The sequence below is a fragment of the Rutidosis leptorrhynchoides genome, chromosome 1 (assembly GCF_046630445.1).
Source record: "Rutidosis leptorrhynchoides isolate AG116_Rl617_1_P2 chromosome 1, CSIRO_AGI_Rlap_v1, whole genome shotgun sequence".
Taxonomy (NCBI): Eukaryota; Viridiplantae; Streptophyta; class Magnoliopsida; order Asterales; family Asteraceae; genus Rutidosis; species Rutidosis leptorrhynchoides.
In genome coordinates, this window is record NC_092333.1 from 468,688,966 (window position 1) to 468,711,927 (window position 22,962).

Sequence of the window (22,962 nt, forward strand, 5' to 3'; positions counted from 1 at the left end):
ATTTGACTAAGGCATGTAATTGAAACAACTGAAAGTCGAGAAACTTATGCCTTAGACAAATTGTGTTTCGTGAGGTTATCACAAATGAAGTGATGTATGTGAATTTTGTTGGGTTACAACAACATTTGACAATTCACTTGATAAAAGCATTAGTCGAAAGCGTTCAAAATTTGGTTAATATTGTGGGATTGAAGTCCGTTTAGATCTTTCATAGTGGGATACCCAAATCCCTTTTTTTACAACACTAGGAACTTAAATTCAATGTGGAAAGCCTACTATTTGAAGATTGGAACACATTTAATATATGATCCCAAAGAATGTGTTCAGACCCGCGAGATAAAGAAGGTTGAAGCTTAATACTTCTTAATAGTTTTCTTGAAAAATTGCATCGCGGGAGCAAGATTAAAGAAAACTACATATGTGAACATGAGGTTTTTCCGCCTCAAAAAAGTTTGGACTTAGCTTTTGATATGTTCATTAGAGGATTGGGGCACATGGCTTATAGTAATGTGTAACAGCCCTTTTTCAGCATAACTGCACGCCACGCATAATTAAGCGCGTCGCGCATGTCACCTGGTAACTCCAGGGACTGTTTTTGTTAAAAGTTCAAAGTTTAGGGATCAAATTGCAAATTTGTGGTTTAAGTGGGAGTTCAGATCTGGTTCCAGCCATTTTCACACTCACCACACTTTGAGAGAAAAAGAAGAAGGAGAAGTTAGAGAAAAGAGTTGTTGAATCTTAGTTCAAGAATTTCCTTGCTTTCAATTAAAGATAATACACTAGAAGAAGGCCTAATCTCTGCTAGGTTTTCCATCATCTCATCTTCATTAAATTTTGGTAAGAAACCCTAATTTGATTGCTCACTAATTTTAGGACTTTTGTATGATTTCTTCTATATTTGGTGGGTTATTACTAGTAATGGGTGTATTAAAGCTATTCAAGAAGATTTAATCATGTCCAGGGTTTAGAAATTTGTGTTTTATAGTATCAAACCTAATTTAGTCAAAGATGAACTAAATACCTTCCCTAACTTCAAATTGGGAAAGAAAGTGAATGATTTAATAAGAAATAAACTTGGTTGTACTTTTATTGTTAATTATATTCTTTTTGGTAGTGTCAAAAGATCTTATGTTTAATATGTGATTTTATGAAATGAATGATGAATTTTGTATGTACATTATTAAAGGAAGTCCTAATTAACTTGAAGGTGTCAATTTGGGTAAGGGAATGAAGGTGTCATGATAGTGCACTAATTGTTGTGATTATGGTTAGTGGGCAAAGTTTAGGTTGTAAAGTGTATGTACATGTTTATGTGTATTAGGTTGCTAAGGAGCTTGTATTAATTTGCATTCATTGTGAAAATCTATCTGTCAAGGTGAGTATATAAATGGTAAATGGGTCATATGTTATATGCTTGTAAATTTGCAAGTAGTAACATATGATTTTGAATGGGGATTTAATCCTAAAGCATGTTTAGTTAACTAGCTAAAGCTAGTATGAGTATGTGACAATAAGCCTTGAGCGGTTGTTACAATTTTTTTTAGACATTGGACCCGATGACCTACTTGTAGTAAGTGTTACTACTTGACCAAGTATGTATGTATGTGTAACATCCTCAAATGGGCCTAGCTGTAAGATTACTAAATTGCCCTTAAGTTAGTATTGTGTTATTATATGCTTTTATTTTTATTTAATGTTTATTATTATTTAATGATGTGGTTAGGACCAGTTTGTGACAAGGGTCACAGAACAGGTTTGTTTATTTAATTTAGACTTCGTTTGGGTTGCCAAATGATGTACGAAAGATAGCAGATAACTGATAAATACCCGTGAGTTGCACAGTATGGGATTTAATCCTAAATAATAGACTTGTGTCCATCTTTCTCTTGCATTTTCCAGAATATTCACACACACACAACCGTACCTTCACTCTCACCTACATCAAACCCTAAGTCTTAATCCTTGTTCTAGAGCTCAAATCGTTCATATCTTTATGTTCTTTGCGATTTACTAATTCTTTTAAGGTAAGATTTGTAACATTTCGTGATTTAATCTTTGAGAAATTAAGAATTTTGTGTTAGTTTTTATAAAAGTGTAAATTGGGTCAAAATGGGTTGATTTAGTGTTGTTTATGTCAAAACATTGTGGGTTTGTGTTTCTAAATGATCATTGTATCAGATTTGGTAAATTTTGTGGTTAATAACGAGCTCTAGATCGAGAATTGGTGAGTTTGGTGTGAAACCCGTCACTTTGGTAGCTGTTGCTGCATATGAACTACCCTCAGCCGATGGTCCCTGACCATCGACCGATGGTGTATGGCGATCGGCCGATGGACTAGACCGTCGACCGATGGTGGAGTCCTTCGACCAACGGTTGTAATTTTACCGATCGACCGATAGTGAAGTCCATCGACCGATGGTGTAGTGACGATCGGCCGACCGTCTCTGACGATCGGCCGATGGTCTTTGGCAGTGAAATATTTTACTAAGTGTTGATTTTTAGCCGTTATGCTGCCCGTTTGTATTTTGATGATCAGGATGTAAATTTTGAAAATGCATAAGCGTTAAGCAAAAAATTTTAGCGGACACTTTTTGATACAAAAATTTCTGTACTGTGTGGTTTGATGTTAACGGACAGCAACTAACTTGATTTGCCTTATGTTCAGGTGATAAGGATAAAGAAGCCGCTCAGTAGTAGATTATCTGAGCTGGTTGCTGATATTTGGTGAGTGGGACTAACTGGAGAATATAGTATAGAGTAGCATGTTATATTATGATTGCCATGCTTGTTAGATATACTTACTGTTGTGGTTAGTTAGTACGTTGTGATGACTGCATGTTAGTTGATGCTTGTCTGTTGGAGCCCAGTGCGTCCCTATTGTGTGGTAGTCTCGGTAGGAGAGATCAACCTGCGGGTTGGGTTCCTCATATGGTAGCCTAGACAATCGAGGTGTATATATATGTGAATAACGCGTCCGTCGCGTGTGGATTATATATATACACACGGTGGTGGAGGAACTTCTGGTAAGCCCCAGTCCGATCAGCTGGTGGTTAATGGTTTGGCCGAGCCGCCAGAGTCTCTGTAGATGGCACTTGGGTGATGTTTGCGTGTTAGACTTTGTGACATGATTAGTGTGACGGTTCCTGTATACTATTGCCTGTGGTTAGTTGTACTCACTTAGCTTCGTGCTAATTCCCCTCCATCCTCTCCCTGCTGGTTGTTAGCTTTTGTAAGTGATGCATTTTGGGGAGAAGACGGGCATGGTGATGTTATGTTTGACAGGAGTCAACTCTGATGTTGTTTTGCTTTGTTTAAACATGGATATTTTGTAAACATATTGTAAATACGTCTTCTCCGTATAAACATGTATTTTGTTGAAATGACACGTGACACTGGTTGTACTGTATTAACAATAGTTGATGTTTATTTTGTAATTAATAAATAAATGCTTCCGCCACGTATAATTTTTTTTTTTAGCAGTGTCACAGTATGTATGTATGATTAATGTCATAGCTATTTACACATTTGTATATCTCACTAAGCTTATGCTTACTATGTTTAGTTGTATGTGTTTTAGGGGAAATTGGAGCTAGTAATAAAGGAAAGGAAAAGATTTGAAGTATTGACTAGAAGATTCGCCTTTTGGTATGTGGTAGATCTAAGTCCTGTCCCCGCAATGAATGATCCTCTTGATGCGTAAAGGCTCCTTGGAAGTTAAATGATTTTCTTTTGTATACATGAAAGCGTTGAACAACTCATGTTGTCATTTTGTTAAAATTTCTAGTGTTTCATGGTACTAGGTTAAATTATGATTTGTAAATCTCAAAAATTTGTATGCTGGTCATATTTGAGGTGAATGATGAGTTTAGGACTGTTTTATGTTGGTTTTTAAAGGAAAATATCTTGAAATAGTGCATGTGGATTTTCAGGGGAAATGCGCGCCGCGCAGTATAATGCAAAACAAGGTCAGATGTTGTATAACGATTTTTAAATTTGGATCCAGTTGTAGCGCGCCACACGTATATCTGCGCGCCGCGCGGTATAATGTGGTTCTGGTCTAGCTAAATTTTTTTTTTCGAGTCAAGGGCGTTTCATAGTGTCGGGTTAATTGTAGAAAGTACGAAACCGATGTGTATATTATCGTCTAGTTTTCAAATGGATTGAAGTGTTCAAACGTTACGAGCACCCTGATTTTCGAATTCTTGACATGTGTAATATACTAAGGTGGAAATTCAATCTTCGTGACATTTCCATTAACGCATTGGTTTGACTGTAAGTTTACATTTTTAGTAAATCAAGGATTATACTAAAATGGGGGGGGGGGGGGGATTGTTGGCGATTTTAGTGAAATAAGACAATACACATTTTGGTGAATTGGATTTACTATGTTGAAAGTGGAAGTTGTCTTTAATACACTAGAATGAATTTGGTGAGTGTGGAGTACACGTCCATCAAAGAGTTAAAGAAGATAGCTTGAGTTGGGTTTGGTTTGTAATTGTGAAACTAAAAGTTAGTTGTCCTTAGTGAAATGCGCCACTTAATTCGCCGCATGATGCGCCACATGGTGCACCGAACCAAATAACGAGATGCGCCGCATCTGTAGTTATAAAAGGAACCATTCCTGGACAGTAAGTTTTTAGGCATAAAAATGCGCCGCATTTGGTCATAAATGCGCCGCATTTAAGCGCATGAATGCTGAATTGGTGCAATTCTTGACCAAACATTTTGTAACGTTTTACAAAGAGTTGGGTATTAATCCTAGATGTTTTGGGACATGTTTAAGGGCTTTATTAGTGAACTAATGCACCATTTCAAACATGACCATTGCCAAGTGACATGACTATTGCTCATAGCCATAATGAAAGGTTGCAACTCTTTATTTCACCCTTTCACCAACTATAAATACAAGTGTTCATCCATTGATGAATGGTTCCAGAGTTTTACTTTTCTCCATCACTTCAACATTCAAACTTTCAGAATTGCAAGGAACAAATATTCTTTTTGTCAAGAAAGATTGTTAGCACTAGTCTTATCTCAAAAGTGATTTCGTGTAACCCTTGGCCAAATGGGTAGAGATACTCTATTAGAAAAGTGTTCACACAATTCTAGTGTCAATCCGGTGATAGATTCTATACTCACTAATCCATATTTTCCAACATATAACACCTAAATTTCCAAAAGTTGTTTGAATTATATGGCGAGTTGCCATTTTAGGGAGATGGTCGATGAAAATAGTGCACCCTTGGCGGTCAGAGGGATGGTTGGAAACATTTGTCAGAAAAGGTGCACCATCGTTGACCAGACGGAGCCATTCGTGATCCACGACAGTCTCAGCTTGAGTTGCGAGTTGTGCATTGAAGGATAGTAACAGATCCGTAAAGTTTAAAGGGTTGAAATTGTTAACGTATCCTCAGAAAGTGATGGCCATGATATGTTACAAGTTGTAAAAGTAAATATCGGTGGACTTGGAAAGTAATTTAGGAATAAATATTGTAAATATATTGTTTTAATATTAGAAGATATACTTTACATATTGTTGTAGATTAGCCTTTCTTTACAAGTCTTATGTACTACTATAAATATTCATTGATGTAAATCCCAATGGGTGTGAAGATTGTATTATATCAAATATCAATTTTACTTTCTATCAACGTTTTATTAGTTTATCAATTCCATCATGGTATCATAGCTTAAGTGAGTGCTTTATTTTAGAGATCAAGTCAGGCAGTTGTCATGCCGCCATCTCTACAACTGCTATAAATCTCCACCCGATCACTGAGCAATCACAGTGATGATCGTAAACCATAACAACCCTCATTTTTCCTTTCTAAAATGACCATAATGCCTTTAGGGTTTTACTTGATTATTCCGTGTATTGATTTAGGGTTGTTATCCGGTTAAGATTAATGATCCTAATTAACACTCGTATTTAATTAACTAAACCCTAACCCCAAATATTAATTAATAATATAAAAACCCTAACCCTAATATTTATTAATATTATTATGATAAATATATAAGTATGTATTAATACGTATAAATAATATATATGTATATATAAGTATACATATGTAAAATGTATAAGTTTTGTGCAATAAATATAAAAGTTATAAAATGAATATTTAAGTTATAAAAAAATACCGAATATATATATATATATATATATATATATATATATATATATATATATATATATATATATATATATATAATCGTTTAAAATAAAAAAAATTGTAAAAATGATAACAAAAATATAAAAGACCTAGAATGTTCTAAATTATATTTTGTAAAAAAAAAAATAATAATAAAGGGATAAGGCTTTGGCCTGAAAATTGTTTAAAAAAAAAGAACTTAAATGTAATTATATTTGGAATCAAATTAGTTTTACTTGTTCACCAAGTTTTTCAAAATCAATATAAACTCTCCCACCCTTCATAAATTTTCATCCACAATTTGGGAACTCCTTCAAAACCCTAAATTTTTGTAAGTTTCTTTTTTTTTTTTTCGATTTGTTCTTTTCTTTTTTTTTTATTCGGTCGAAACACAAAGACAATAAAACAATTGTTTATAAATTAATTTACAATGAAAATAAATATGATACATGTATGATAATTATTATAATGAATAAAAAGTTTAATAAAAATTAATCTCTCAGATTTATAAATCGTTTTTTATTTTTAATTAATTATTTTGTATTTGTAATTTCGGCCGATGCATGCTTAATTATAAAAAAATATTAAACAAAGTAAATAAATTATGATTTGTAAATGATTAATAATAATAAGTATTATGGGATATGGGGAAAATAATTTTTCAGATTTATAAAATGTTTTTATATTTTTAATTAATTAAAAACAGTTTATATATATATAATCGATATATGTTTATATTTATAAAAAAATAGGAAACAGACTAAATAAATTGTGCCACAATTTGTCCAGTAAAGTAGAGCATAAAACTTGATTTAATTGATCAGTACATATTTTATGAATGAAAAATTCGAATTTATATAGATTTAACATTATTATGGTGAACCGAAATTCTATTAAAATTGGAATAAATCGAAAACTAATATAATAAATACATATAAACCGATGAAAATACTAGATATTTCAATAACCAAATCTGGGTCCCAATCTTTGGAAATCCTTCGAGAGCTAGTCTTGGATAAGCTCATAAGACTAGATATTCAATTCACCTAGGCTTTAGTAAAATGTATCACGATGTGAAAGGGTTTTATTGGTGGCCTAATCTGAAAGCTGACATTGCTGCGTATGTGAGTAAGTGTCTTACTTGTTTGAAAGTTAAGGCCGAACATTAAAAGCCATCTGGTTTACTTCAACAGTCAGATATTCCTCAGTGGAAGTGGGAATGTATCGCTATGAACTTTATTACTAAATTGCCCAAGACTTCTAGTGGCAATGATACTATTTGGGTCATAGTAGATCGCCTTACTAAATCTGCACACTTCTTACTGATCAAGGAAACGGACATAATGGAGAAGTTGTCACAACTTTATATCAAAGAGATTTTCTTACGTCATGGAGTCCCTATCTCTATCATTTCTGATCGTGACAGCCGATTTATCTCTAGACTTTGGAAATCCTTACAATCTGCTTTTGGAACTCAACTCGACATGAGTACTGCTTATCATCCACAAACCGATGTCTAAAGTGAACGAACCATTCAAACGTTGGAAGATATGCTTCGTGCTTGTGTTATCGATTTGGGCAAAGGTTGGGATAGACATTTTCCTTTGGCTGAATTTTCTTACAACAGTTACTACGCAAGTATTAAGGCTGCACCTTTTGAGGCTTTATACGGATGAAAATGTAAATCCCCACTGTGCTGGATAAACTAGAGGACAGACAGTTAACTGGTCCTGAAATCATACACGAAACTACCGAGAATATCGTTCAAATTAAGAAACGATTAGAGACTGCCCGCATCCGTCAGAAGAGCTATGCTGATAATCGTTGGAAACCATTAGAATTCCAAGTTGGGGATAAAGTCATGTTGAAAGTATCCCCTTGGAAAGGTGTCATTCGTTTTTATAAGCGAAGTAAATTAAGTCCGCATTTCGTTGGACCTTTCAAGATTACTGAAAGAATTGGTCCCGTGGCTTATCGGTTAGAATTACCCTCTGAGCTTAGTAGTGTACACGACTTTTTTCATGTCTCAGTTCTTAAAAAGTGTCTTGCTGATGACACACTCGTTATTCCATTGGATGATATCCGCATTGATGATAAAATACATTTCGTTGAAGAACCTATAAACGTTATTGTTGGTCCCTTGATAACAACAGGAGTATTGTAGAGGGGGGTGAATACAATTTCTTTTAAATAACTTAACAGTTAAACACGATTAGTATTCAAGCATGCAAATAAATAGAGTCACATGTAATTTTCAACAGTTATTCTTTATTGATTGAATCACAAAGAATCACAACTATCCTTGGCGGAATGATAGTTGGTTGATACAGATTACCTAGATTATAGCTAAGAGGTAAACTAACAGCTATTACACGTTTTGACTCTATAAAAATAAACCCACACCACTAGTTGTTACAATAGTGGATACAACAATTTATAGTAGTCCTATTAACCGTGTAATGGTTCTATTGTCCACTGGTACATAGGATGTCTGTACTTGTGGGGACAACTATATCAGAGAGCATGCTCTCCTCTTTCTTCTTTGGTAGCTATTTGCAGGAACACGCCAATTCGGTTTGGCACCACTATTTGATTAAACAAATAGAATGTTGTGTTCCCTAGGTGTTGACAAAGTATAACCCATGTCTGCACATGCGTTAAACTTCTGCATTTCCACGTGGTCTTGTAAGGTCACTTGTCAGCCGCCGATGCGTGTCCTTTTCTGTTCAACTTTGTCTTTGACTTCTGTTGAATAGTACCATTGATGTAGACCACTCGGGAAACTACTATACTTATAATGGAGCATAGTTGTCTTGTGTAGTAAGCTGCATTCCAGCTGTGCTGGTTCTTCATTGCTGAGACACTTCATATTCTTGATTTGCTGAGTACACATCATGTGCTGATTGAAGAACATTGTCTACCTTGTGCTGGTAGACTGAGCAGCAAACTAAACACTCGACACAGCAAAATGTGCTGTCTATACATAAAAAAACTTGTGCTGACTGCACATAATATTTTAGTGCAAATAAATTACAGTATTGTCATAATTAAATCCTTAATTATTTTAGGGACTCAACAATCTTCCCCTATTTGATGATGACAAAATCTATGACATATAGAGAAAACACTAAAGTCAGCACCGAGGGACCTAATGAAAAATAGGCAGTAAATTTGTCCCTTTTGAAGTTTGTTTTTGGGATCTTTTGCTGAGTTATCCATATCTTATAATTTGATATGATTTTGAAGATAAACTAATTTCACTTTCATTACAACAGAGTATGTACAGTAATTACAGCAACAGCAAAATGAAAAGTGAATTTAAATAAAAGATACAATTTGAGCACATAGGAGACTATCTATCTTTATCTTTATCTCGTTCTTCTTCAGATAGCTCCTCTTGTTTGATTTTCCAGGCTTCAGGGAACAGATAAGGTACATCAGCAGGGTCAAATACAGGGATATGATGTGGTAGAATGATGGGGCCTCTTTTGGTTGGTCCTTCACTAGTAGATTGCTTTCCTTTAGGCTTTTGAGAAAGAACTTCTTCTACATTCACTACTGGTGCATTCCTAAACCTTGTTGCTTTCTTGAAGAGCTGTTGGAGTTCAGATTTAAGTGTATTTTTGATAGCACTTTCACCTTTACCAATGAAATACTCCAAGATCTCCATCCATTCACTAAATCCTAGGGATCTTAACTCGTCATAGTTTATTATTTCTTGAACATTATTCTCCCTTATGACATTGAAAGCTCTTTTTGACCTTCTGTTCACTTTGATGATCCTGCTGGGATTGGATCTTCTATTCATCACATCACCATACCTACTCCTATAATAATGATCAAGAAATTCAATGGTACGGACAGGTTCTATAGGAGCAGTAGCAGGTGCTTTCTCAGCAGCTTCCATCTCATCAAGTGCCTTATCCTGTTATTTGACAATGGCTTTGGCTAATTTTAGGGACTCAGCCTCTTGCTTTCTATCAGCAGCCAATTTGTCTTCTATATCCCGAAGCCTTACCCTCTCAGCAAGTTCAGCATCAGCTGCCTCCCTTCTTTGAATTTCAGCTTATAAGCCCAACAAATAATCGTCAGCAGTAATTTTTAGGGATTTTGCTGTTTCAATCATCTTTCTACCCTCTTCAGTTCTAAGGGCAGCACGATACTCCCTTAGATCCATACCCAGCTGGCGAGCCTCTTGAAATTGAGCTTTCTCCTCATCAGTAGAGAGCCTTTAACCACTGTTGTTTAAGTATACACCAATTTCAATGGCATAAGTCAAAGCAATGATGTAGAGTGGCTGATCAAGAGGATGATGCAGCAATCTAACTTGGCGTATCCTTTCATTAATAGCAGCTTGTCTTTGCTCAAGCAATTCTTGTACAATGATCTCTAGCCTGTAAGCATCTCTTTCATCTGGATTCATTTTAAATAAGTCTGGCTTACCACGGGTAACTGAATCATCTTCCCAAGTTCTGTGTTTACCATGACGTTTTGGGGAAGATGGAAGATACATGATTGATTCACCTATGCCAGATGAACTCACTGGAAACTGATTAACACGATTATCCTGTGTTCTGTTAAAATAAGTGAGGGTCTGGGGAGAGATAGGTGATTGAACAAATAAGTGATCTCCACTACCCCAGACTGTAAAGTCAGCAGGATTAACCATATCATCATCTTATTTAGCACCCAGCACATCCACCTTTGCTGGGTCTTCAACACTTGTTTCACCCAGCAGCACACTACTGGCTGGGTCTTCATTCACAGCACTCCTTGTTGTGTCTTCAGTACCAGCTGACTGATTAGTATCAGCTGGTACAACCACCTCAGTATCTTCATCAGCTGCCTCAAATAAGGGTCCTTTCCTTAGGGGCTGATTGTCTCTAGGAGCAGATTTCACCCTTTGTTTATCAATGGGCATGGGTTCAGCTGATGGTTCTTGTGTTGATACTGGCTCAAGTGGAGGCAGGTAGGGAACGATAGCAAGATGCTCCCCCTGAACATCATCATCACCAAGATTGATTAGTTCTGCTGGTTGTTGTTGTGTAGCTAGCTGTGCAGAAGATGTAGGTCGAGAAGATGAGCTGGTTTCTAACATAGCATCTAACCACTTCATAAAAATGTCAGCTCTAACTCCTCCCCCTGACTCAGTAGATGCAAGATAATCTTTCATTTCTTCAGTAGTCATCCGTTTGATCCTGTCTGCTCGCTCAGCATACAACTTTACCCTCTTTTTGTCGTATTTGACCATGAACTTAGCATTTCTTTTTCGTGCATCCTTTTTGAATTTGTCAATGCCAATCAGGTCATCATCAATGTCCCTCTTTTTTGAGGTCAGCCATCTCCTATGCTCAATTCTATGGCATTTAAGAGCAACATAGGCATCCCATTTGACATTGAAAGCATCATTTAAATCTTGCTGTCTCTTCTGATGTCTCCCCAGTTTTCTTTTCATTCTTCTTTCAATAGTTTGAGAGACAACAAAAGCTTCAGCAACAGCCAAATCAGGAACATCACTGGGCTTACTGTCAGAACCAATATCATCCACTGATGTGGCAGACACACTGGGTTGAGATTCACCAGCTGCCTGTACACCAGCTTCAGTATGAGCGTTGCTGGGCTTAGTGCCAGTGTCTTGACCAGTAGTACCATCACCATCACCTTCACCATCACCATCACCATCCCTCCTAGGTTGTTTTGGATCCTTTTCATGCTCATGCTCCCCCTCTAATTGTTTTCTCTTTTTGAGTTTCTTTTTAGATTTCTTCTCTCCCTTTTTGTCATCAGCAGGGGCAGAAGGGTGAACAGGGGAGACCTGTGCATCAAGGTCACTATCTGAATCTGGAACAGAGAATGCAAAATTGTTCCAGTCAGCAACTTCAGGAGTAAGATGGGCACCAGGATCCACACCAAATTGTCGAAGAAGGAGGTTGGAAGACCTAACTTCATTCCTTGCAACACCCATAGCCATCTGTTCAACAATGGCCCTAACATCACCCTGTAGGGCAGCCAGTCGTTGCATATTTTCTACCATTTGAACATAGGCAGAAGCAGGAATCATGTTAGCCATTTGCTGTTCCTGCGAATCCAATCTCTCATGTAGCACTGTATTTTCTTCATTAAGAAAAAGAATTCTGCGATTAGCAGCGTCCAAATCAGCTTGAAGACGGGCAATATCTTAAGTATACTTATTGTGAGAGATGATTCGTTTCTTTAAATCCTCCTCCTCTTCATGTTGTCTAACAATGGCATCCACCGCAAGATCTGCAAAGGCACATACTTGTCTGAGCTGGGCTTCAATATTGGAAGTGGTAACTTGCCCAGCGTTGCGTATGACTTCAGTCACGCTATCAACAATAGCAGTGCAAATGGTGTTTTGTAGATCAGGTGTAACTTCGATGAGTGTCTTATAGACAGTCAAGGTGGAGATGTCAGCCACCTCATCAGCATTAAATTTAACATAGCTAATTGAGGGGTGGTCAGTAGCAGCTAACACAGGGCTACCTCCATGGGGTGGTGGAGGTGGAAGGTCAGAATCTGACTCATCACCATGATCACCATCATTTTTACCTTCACCTGAAGGTTTAGAACCACTGGTATCCTTGTCAGCATCATTATCAGCATCATCAGTGAGATCCACTAGTTTATCTTTGGAGTCAGTCACATTATCATGAATGACTGACTCTTCCTTACCAGTACCTTGATCAGCATCACCATCAGATGAAGAAGATGATGAGGAAGAAGCTGATGAATCAGAAGGTACTGGCGAATCAGGAAGTTGTTGCATGATAAACTTACCAGTAGTGGGATCTCTGATGAACTTGAGAGGCCTCCATGTATAAGGCCATGGAGAAGCAGCTGGAGCCATACCAAAATAGTGATAATATAGCTGCTCGTTGATCTGTTCTAAAGAAGCCAGCCTCCCATATACCTCTTCTCTTGCTGGTCAATCAAGCTGAGACAACAGTTCAGTCAGCTCTTCGCGAGGCAATTTGCTGGCTGAGACTATGGCAGTTTGAGGATCAATAGTTAGCTGATCCACCAGCAGAGCAACTCTGGGAGTGATAGACGCTCCCCGATAGATGAAGTTAGGTACAAATTCATCAGGATCTTGCACCTGGCACACATATGGTTTCTTCTCAGCAGAAACAGTAGCCTGAGAAGAGTCAGTAGTGGCAGTAGCAGAGGTACCAGCATCCATAATGGGTTCCGCAGAGCCAGTAGCAGCAGTAGGTGACTGTGCAGTAGGTGAAGAAGCAGCATCTGCAGCACTTTTAAAGAAAATATCCGGTGTTGAATCAGAAACCTGTAGATTACCAGAGGAATCCGCAGTAATAAATTGTCTCGATTGAAGAACAGAAACGTCCGGAATAACATTAGTAGCAGCAGTATCCACCTTTGGCTCTTTGGAAACATAGCCAACATCCTGAAGAAACGAAGACCATGAATCATCATCAGGATGCAAGCCACCACTAGTAACCACTTCAGTAGTAGCAGCAGTTGTAGTAACAGTGGTAGTGGCAGCATCATCATAATCAAGAACCTCCTGAACAATATTACCCTGTGCACAAGAGTCAGATGGAAAAGTAGCACTTGTACCAGCATCCATGATAACATCCTGTACATTAGAATCAGATGGAAAAGTAGCACAAGTACTAACATTCACAATAACATTCTGTGCATCAGCAGAATCAGCAGCAGAATCAGCAGCTTTATCAGCACCCTTTGGTTCAGTGACAGGTTCATCAAGTAGAACATCCTTGACAATATTGTCAATTACCTTTTTAAGAACAGGAGGATCCACTATGATTTCATCTTCCACTTCAGGTTCAGTAGTGGAAGCAGCATTACTGGGAGCAGTATCACCAGCAGCTGTAGAAGCAACAGTACCAACATCAGCACTACCAGTAGGAGAAACAGTATCACCAACACCAGTAGCAGAGGTAGCAATCTCATCAGTAGGAATAATAACATCTTTAACTTGCTCCCCCTCTGCCTGTTCATCTACCCTACTAAGAACTGAAACAATAGAACATTTTATGTTAACAACTGTAGAACCAAATAAATTTGACTCGACAATTGCATCTGTTGTTGGTCTCTGGGGGACAGACTGGTGATTTGGTCAGCCCTTCGAATGAGACAGAATAAGGTGTCTGTAAGTATAGCTGTGACTCCGATGACTCATTGGCGACACATGTGGACCCAGATAGTGTAAGAGTTCTGGCTGGTAATGATGTAGGAGTGAGACTCTTATCATGATTCGAGTAACATAATGGCTGTGCAGTATCATGAGCTGATTCAACACGATAAAGACCCAGCTCAAGTGTATTTTGGGGGTTAGTTATGTTCTCTGCTGGTTGTACTGTCAGCAGAGGATAATGCATTAAGTTTATTTCAGAAAAATGTGGAAGTGCCTGGTTAGAAGAGTATGGGTTGCTACTCTTCTTAACACTAGTTTTAAAACCAGTCAGCTTGGGAGCCAAGGTTATACCTTTAACTCCCTCAACATTTTTTAAGTCAGCAGTTAAAAGATTTTTAATTAAGTTAGAATTTTCTGCTGTTTGGTCTAGAAACGCACCAGGTTCCATAGCCACATCCTTTGCAGGAGCAGCAGTTGAGACTGGTGCAATCTCCCCTGTGGTGTGCTTGGAGCCAGCTTTTGCACGTTTGGATTTGCCTGTTACCAAGAAATAGTTAAGCAACGGATTCCAATACTAGAAGTGGGTAGTCAGTATATAAGACTAGGGCTGTTCTTTATGATCAGAGAGCACTAGATTCTAATACAACTACTGCTTTACCAGTATATGAGACGGTGGCTGTACTAGTTGAGGTAGCTGGCTTCTTCCTTTTTACAGCTGGCTTTCGCTGAGGTCCCTCCCCCTCAGTTGGTGCAGCACCAGAGGCAGTCGGTTGGTTCACTCCACCTCGAGCGGCAAGATACTCGAGTATGCCTGGTGTCAGCCATTATATGGAGCAGCAAGAGCATCTTTTGGCATTCCCCCTTATTTTGGAGGCAGGTCGAATGATTCATCAACAATCAGCTGGTAAGCTTCACCCAGCTCATTTTCAAAAACAAGGCTCAAAAACCTTGGAAAGGGGATTAAGTGTGTTCGTGTGGGTGCAAGCACCATTTCCCTTAGCCTTAAGTAAATTTCACTGGCATAATCAATATTTCGATTGAACAGCATCCCGTGACCAATCTTCAGCTCAAAATCTGAGCACTGATCAAAGCTCCCGGACTTCTGACTGACGCAATGAGTCAGCAAGCCAAAGAAGTAATTCCACAGAGGTGACATCTGCTTCTTTAAGGGCGTATGAGCCACTGGTCCATCAAACCCTATAATTTTCAGTACTTCTCTTCTAAACTCATCACTGGTTGGTGAATTAACAAATGGACCAATAGGTAATTGGAGAGCACGTCGGATGGCATCAACAGTGATGGAGCAGGGTAGGGTTTCAGTCACCATGCCACGAATACATGGAACGTTCTGTTGAGTGGTGGCCATGGTGGCAGTATACCAGAATCTGGCCAAACAGGCCGGATAAAGACGAGAAGGTATGCCGGTAATAGCTCGAGCCAGTGGTGATTGTCTTATGTAATCGATAAGCGTATCATAGCCCATGTTGGCTTTAGATTTGGGAATTGAAAGGGCATGAGCAGCATTGCCTCGCGATAGGTGAATGGTAGAGTGTTTTGGTGCATTTGCAGCCCTAATGATGTTATGCGAGGTGTATATGAAATAGCTTATATTTTACTAGGAAATACTATTAAATACGATACAATTTTACACAAGATATTTATTTATTTATAGAATGGATATACTTAAACCTTGCTACAACACTTATAGGCAGTGTACCTAATCGTACAGTAGTGTAGTTTTTAGTAGTCCGGTTCGTTCCACAGGGAATCTTTTAAACAAAGCTTAACGCTATATTAGTTTTATTTTATAAAAATACAAATATATATAAGTAATATTATTATTATAAAAGGGGGTTTTTACCGTTTAATGACCGGTTTGTCGATTTTTAAAACTTTAGTCGCAGTTAAAACCTAATGTAAAATATTAAATAAATAAAAGACTTAATTTAAAGCGAAAAGTAAATAACGATAATGAAATTGCGATAAATAAAAGTGCGATAAAATAAACTTGCGATAATTAAAGAGTACGATAATTAAAAGTGCAATTAAATACAATGACAATAAATAAAAATGTTATAATTAGAAGTGCAATTAAATATGAAAATAAAGGAATTATGCTTATTTAAACTTCCGTAATCATGATGTTTGACGTGTTGATTTTAGTTTTATGCCCATGGGTTAATTGTCCTTTGTCCTGGATTATTCAATATGTCCGTCTGGTTTTTGTCCATAACAGTCCATCAGTCATAAATATAAAATGCGAGTATCCTTGTCAAATTATCCTTATACCCGAAGTCAAATATTCCAACTAATTGGGGACTTAAACTGTAACAAGGTCTTAATACTTTGTTTAATAATTACACCAGGATATCGACTGAGTGTAACCCAAGGTTTTAATATTTTGTTATCAATTATGCCAAGTGTCCTTGTACATAATTTCACCTCTGTTTTAATAATTCTAGTGACTATGAATCCATTCCCGTGTCCGGTTAAATGAACGATTATTCGTACATATAAATATCCCGCCCATCGTGTCCGATCGAGTGTATATGGTTATTTATAGGTATGTCCAATTGTAAATCTTTATATTAAAATTAACAAACTATCATTTAGTTAAACAAATATAAAGCCCATTAATAGCCCATAGTCTAATTTCCACAAGTGTCGTTCTTTTGTCCAAACCCCAATTATGGTACAAAGCCCAATTACCCAAATTTAAATATTTAGCCCAACATCATGATTACTTCATTTTAAATAAGCATAATAATAACTTAGCTACGAGACATTAATGTAAAAAGGTTGAACATAACTTACAATGATTAAAAATAGCGTAGCGTTACACGGACAGAATTTCGACTTACACCCTTACAACATTCGCTAACATACCCTTATTATTAGAATTAAAATTAAAATTAAAATTAAAATTATAAATATATATATATATATATATATATATATATATATATATATATATATATATATATATATATATATATATATATATATATATATATATATATATATATATATATATATATATATCGTATGATATAGATAGAGAGATGGATGGATATATATATTTTTACACTGAACCAAATACGCGAATTTATAGGGCTGTGGCCAGATACTGTTGGCCATGCGATCGCATGGGAATTACTCTTCAAGGCCATGCGATCGCATGGCCTCTATTTCCAGCTCACATGAGCTTGTTTTCTTATGCCGACGGTTTTTAAATATAATATAATATATATATATTAATTTTAAGAATTAATTATATATTATATTATATTCATGTGCATATTTGACTTGTAATTTTTAGTCCGTTACGTTGAGCGTTGAGAGTTGACTCTGGTCCCGGTTTCGGATTTTCGAACGTCCTTGCGTATAATTTAATATCTTGTACTTTGCGTTTCGCGTCTTGTACTCTTGTAATTTTGAGACGTTTCTCATCAATAATTGGAACCTCTTTGATTGTACTTTGTACTTTTGAGTTTTTTGGTCGTTTGCGTCTTCAATTCGTCGAATCTGTCTTTTGTCTTTACCTTTTAATATTTAAACGAATATTCCTTGTAAATAGGACAACTGCAACTAAAAGCTTGTCTTTCTTGAGGGATAATGCTATGAAATATATGTTCATTTTTAGCATTATCAAATATTCTCACACTTGAGCGTTGCTTGTCCTCAAGCAATATAGTCTTGAAATATATACTAGAATCACTTCTTTATTTTTCACACTTTGTACATCAGTGATTTCTTTACGGCGGTATAAACAATGGTAGTAACGATGTGGTTTACAGTCCCACATGACTATAAAATTTAGATCCTTAAGGAAATTGGATCTTTATGAAAACATTTGATCTTTTGAACATTAAATCTAGCTTTTACCCTAGATAAGTTTTCCGGAATAACCCTTCTCCGGTGTTTGCAAAATGTTTTTGTGGGTTTGGTGGGTTTCAGATTTGAAAATTTTAGCTCAAAAACTTGTGGTTTTGTGTTACCCACTTGCTAACCTTGTATTGGGAAAGCAACACGTCCAGTATACTTGCTCAGTATATTACCTTTCGATAAACTACCGTCCGGTTGTAAAGGAAAGCGTTGAACAAGCAACTGTTAAGGCAATGTCCCCTGACATGCTTTTAATTATGGCCTTATAACATGTCGGACGCAATTACTATCCTTTGTAGGAGCAATAGTAAAGCTCACTCTTATAATTTTCCGATTTGGCACAAGGTCCGTCTTTGACCATGCTATGCAACCACCGTTCTTACGGTTGACAACCGATTTGGTTCAGGTGACCTAATGAATTCCAGGTGAATTCCTAGGATTTTACGTTTAAAGGTAATGAACGCATTGAAAATGGGTTTTCATAAAACAAATCGGTTTGTAATTTTGATCAAAATATTTTCTCGTTCAAGCTCGAGTTTAGATATCATCGAATTCCATGAGTTTGTAATTCTCAATCTTTAAGGTCAATCTCTAGGATTGAGTAATATCAGTCTTAAAAGCTGATTTTTGATCTTTAAAGGAGATTATCCTTTCCGGGGATCTGATTCATTAGTCTTATCCAGCTAATTTGCACGGCGTCCTCCCCATTTTACAAGACAGATCCTCTCATGGTTAGGATAAGTCTGACCACTTGGCGACCCTGTTTGATGCTGAGGTCCGTGGATTTCCTGCTGATTTTAGTGATGGCTTTTCTATATTTTTCGTCAACCTACAGCTGGTCTGGACGACAACTTCATGACCTAAATCAAGAAGCGCGTTTCTTTTTCTGAAGACTTTACTTCCTTTTAATGATGGAATTGATTCATCGTGTAGATCCATCTTTCTTACAGTAAATCGGGTAAAACTTTTTATTTTAGTCCAAAGCAAAAGTATCTTCAGTTATTTGTACAAAAATATGTGACATATGTTTCAAATAACTTGGTAAATTTTCCCACACTTGGCTTTTATTTTCTTTTATTTGCCTTTTTATTGTCCTCTATTCCATTTTAAATGAATTCTAACATTTTGGTTTTGTTTCTCAATTTATGTCCTTTCCGAGGTAACAATAATTTTGGTGTTAACACCTAGTTTTATCGTTCATAAATATGTATAAACATGATTTTGAATTCATTTAATTGAAAATTTTGAAAATTTTTACTAGAATTGGGTAGTCAGTATATAAGACTAGGGATGTTCTTTATTATCAGAGAGCACTAGATTCTAATACAACTACTGCGTTACTAGTATTTTTATTGGTAACCAAGTGTTTAAATCAAAATTTTTTTTTTTAAAATCCGAAAGAATTTAACCTCTTCCCACACTTAAGATCTTGCAATGCCCTCATTTGTAAGAAATCAGTAACAATTTAAATTATTGAGGGAGATTAGCGTAGAAAACTGATTAAATTTTACCAAAGTTTCCAAACATATTGGCGTTTGTTTGCTGAATGATAAATGGTGCACATCATTTGTTCATTCCATCTTGTTGTTACATCACATTTGTTTTTCGTTTTTGTCGTCTAAAGTACTAGCTTTTGCTGAACTTAATGCCAGTCTTTGAAAATGCGTTGTTTTACCCTGTTTTGTACAATCGACAATATACATACATACAAATATAAACATGCATGGCAATTTAAAATGGGACTTAATATCCCACTTTCAAATCCTAAAGGTAAAATATTAGTACACAATAATAATAAAAATGATAAAAATTACATAAATATATCCAATAACATAAGTTTAAACATGAATAATTAAAAAGATAAAAATATAAAAATCATAAAAATAACCAAATGGAACTAAATCAGTCTGGATAGGGGTTCCAGTTCATCTCGTCAGGTGGGTTCCATTGTTGGTTATAGGTGTTCTGATAGGCTTGGTTATAGTCATATCGGTTAAAAGGTGGTCGGATGTCGGGGCTGTGTGGCGGAAAATGAGCAGGTCGAGTAGGCACGTAATTATTTGGTACCTGATATGATAGCTGGCTCATGATTTGGTGCTGATGAACTACCCAGCTATCGTGTTGGCGTCGCCTATAATCCTCGTATACTCGCTCGGAGTTCCACTACTCGTACATACTATGTTTGGCCGCGCTCGTCATTGCTTCCTCATCTATACGAACGTGGACGTCAAGAATAGCATCTCGAAAGACATCCCTAATGTCTTCTGCTTCCTCCATTTCCTCTTCTGAGCCTCTCTCTACCTGAGGATGATTACCTTCATAGGGCAATGCCTGGTTGCGTCTACTCTTCAATACCTTAGCACCCACATAAACCCGCAATCCTATGGTCTCATCTTGTTCTCTACAAAGCTGTAATGGACCCCCTTGGTTCCTATCAACACCTAAATACTCTCCAATGAGAGTAACAAAAATACCTCCTCCTATTATACTCCCGTCCTGCATTCCTTCTACCATTTTAAATAAAAAAAAACCAACACAGTAAGGGATATTAACAAAGCTCCTCGGGTCTCGAATACACTTTAGGTAAAATAAATCATGTAAGGTCATTTTCTCCTTATTGTGACCTCTCTGTGTAATCGAGTTAGCCAAAAATCTATGAATCACACGAAGCTCGGCTTTGTTAATATGTAAGTAGGAGTGTTTTCCTCCCAGTGTAAAAACATTATAGTTTGACATACGCCTCCAAACGGCGTCAGCGTCAAAGTTCCTATCTACCCTTTCACCACGATAAATCAAACTCATACAATCGGGTAGTAGCAATTCACTAGAAGTGTAAATCTGTAATGCCCTGGCCATGTCCATCATGGACATTCTGTACATCCTACCGCCAAGGATAAATCTAAGAAAACTTCTATCATCTAACCTATCTACATCTACATTTAACGCTATAGTACTCATCAACTCAACACACCATTCCTTATATACAGGTCTACGAATGGTGAAAAGACGTTCCCAATCTGTAAAAGAAGAACTGCCATACCTTTGTACCAAATGCTGTCTAACACGGTCAGCTAGATGGACCGTTTCCAAAGGATTCCAATCAATTACCCTCGGCACCTCTACCTCTTTTGTTACTAATTTAAATTTATTAGTTTGATATGCCGGGTAATCTCTCCATCGTCTATCGAATCTCAAATTAGGATGCAATGTGTGTTCAGGAATTGTTGGGTATTCTACAGGCGGATGTGGGGGAAATACTGTGAATTCATTAGGTAACTGTAGCAGATCATAATAAGGTACGTGCTGATCAGGCTGATATTGTGGTTCCTGTTGTGGTTGATGTTCAGGTTCATATTGCATTTCTGGTTCTGGTTCTGGAGCTGGAGCAGGCTGTCTAGATGATGATGATCCTGAACCTCCAGTATCGGCTTTCTGCAAAACACATTAGACACAAAATTTGTGCATCCAAGTATGCATTAGTGTTAGCAAAATAACAGCTTAAAACATTCACAATAACATGTTAAATCAAAATTAAACTTATACACATTTTCACATTTTTTCACAATTCTACACTTTTTCAAATAAGCACATATGAAAATGTATACAAAATTCATAAGCATTTAACTCAAATAACATGTCAAAATAGTCATTACTAATAATTAAACAAGTCTCAAATGGCAAATATATCAAATTAATCAAGTTCATGAATTTTGTACTTAAAAAGTCCACTTTAATCTTTAAAAATCATGTTTAGGATCAATGTTTGGATCATTTAACTACCTAAACATGTTACACTACTCAGTTTAGCAATAATTCATGACAAAAATCGGCCATAACCTGTTTATATCAAAAAGCCCCAAATTGCTCAAGAACACAAACCCTAGATTTCTAAAAATTTTAAAGTTTTTGGCTTCAAATCATGTTAAATAGCATTAGTCTAGGTTATACATGCATAAAATACTAACAATTTAACACTAATTACACTAGAAATTAACAAAATTGCATTAGGTAAAATATTGGTAATTATCACAAAAACTAGGAATTTATAGAGTTTAGGGGTGTAATTTTTACCTTTTTGCTGAAGAATGAGAATCTAGGCATGATTAGAGCAAGAAATTTGATGAATTACGGTGGAAAAATGATGAAATTTGGTGAGATTTTGAGAGAATTTTGTGCATGTGTGTGTGTTGTGGTGAGGAAGAACAGCTCACTGCCCTTTTGTGTCTGGCCTGATGTTCAGCTCCATGCGATCGCATGGAGTTGAAGTGTAAACCCCATGCGATCGCATGGGGTGCCGGCTACAGTGTTTTCAGGCTTTTTTTTTATTTATATAAAACCTTACACTTTATAAAACATAAAATTAATAAAATTTTAAAAATTTGTTTCTTTTTAGGATGAGGGCGTTTCTTATCGTTGTCCTAGTCCGTCTTCGACAAAAATTTTAAAATTTGTCATTTTTAAGCGCGGTTTTAAAAGCAAAGATTTTTGGGGTTTTTAATGTTTTTGGCATACTTTAATTCAATAAGATTAAAAATAATGATAATAAAAGTTCTCGTCCCTCCCTTGGGTAAAGCAATTTCGGTTCAAAGACCTAGTTTTCAACTTACGACGAATTTTAAAAATCATATTTTTAACTTAGCGAAATAAAGTAAATTTTTGTTTTTAAATTCACACCAAACTTAAATTTAAAATGCATAAAATTGAAAATTCATATTAAACTTATATTATATTTTTGTTTTCATATATACAAACTTATATTAAAAATATTAATTTTTCAAATATTTA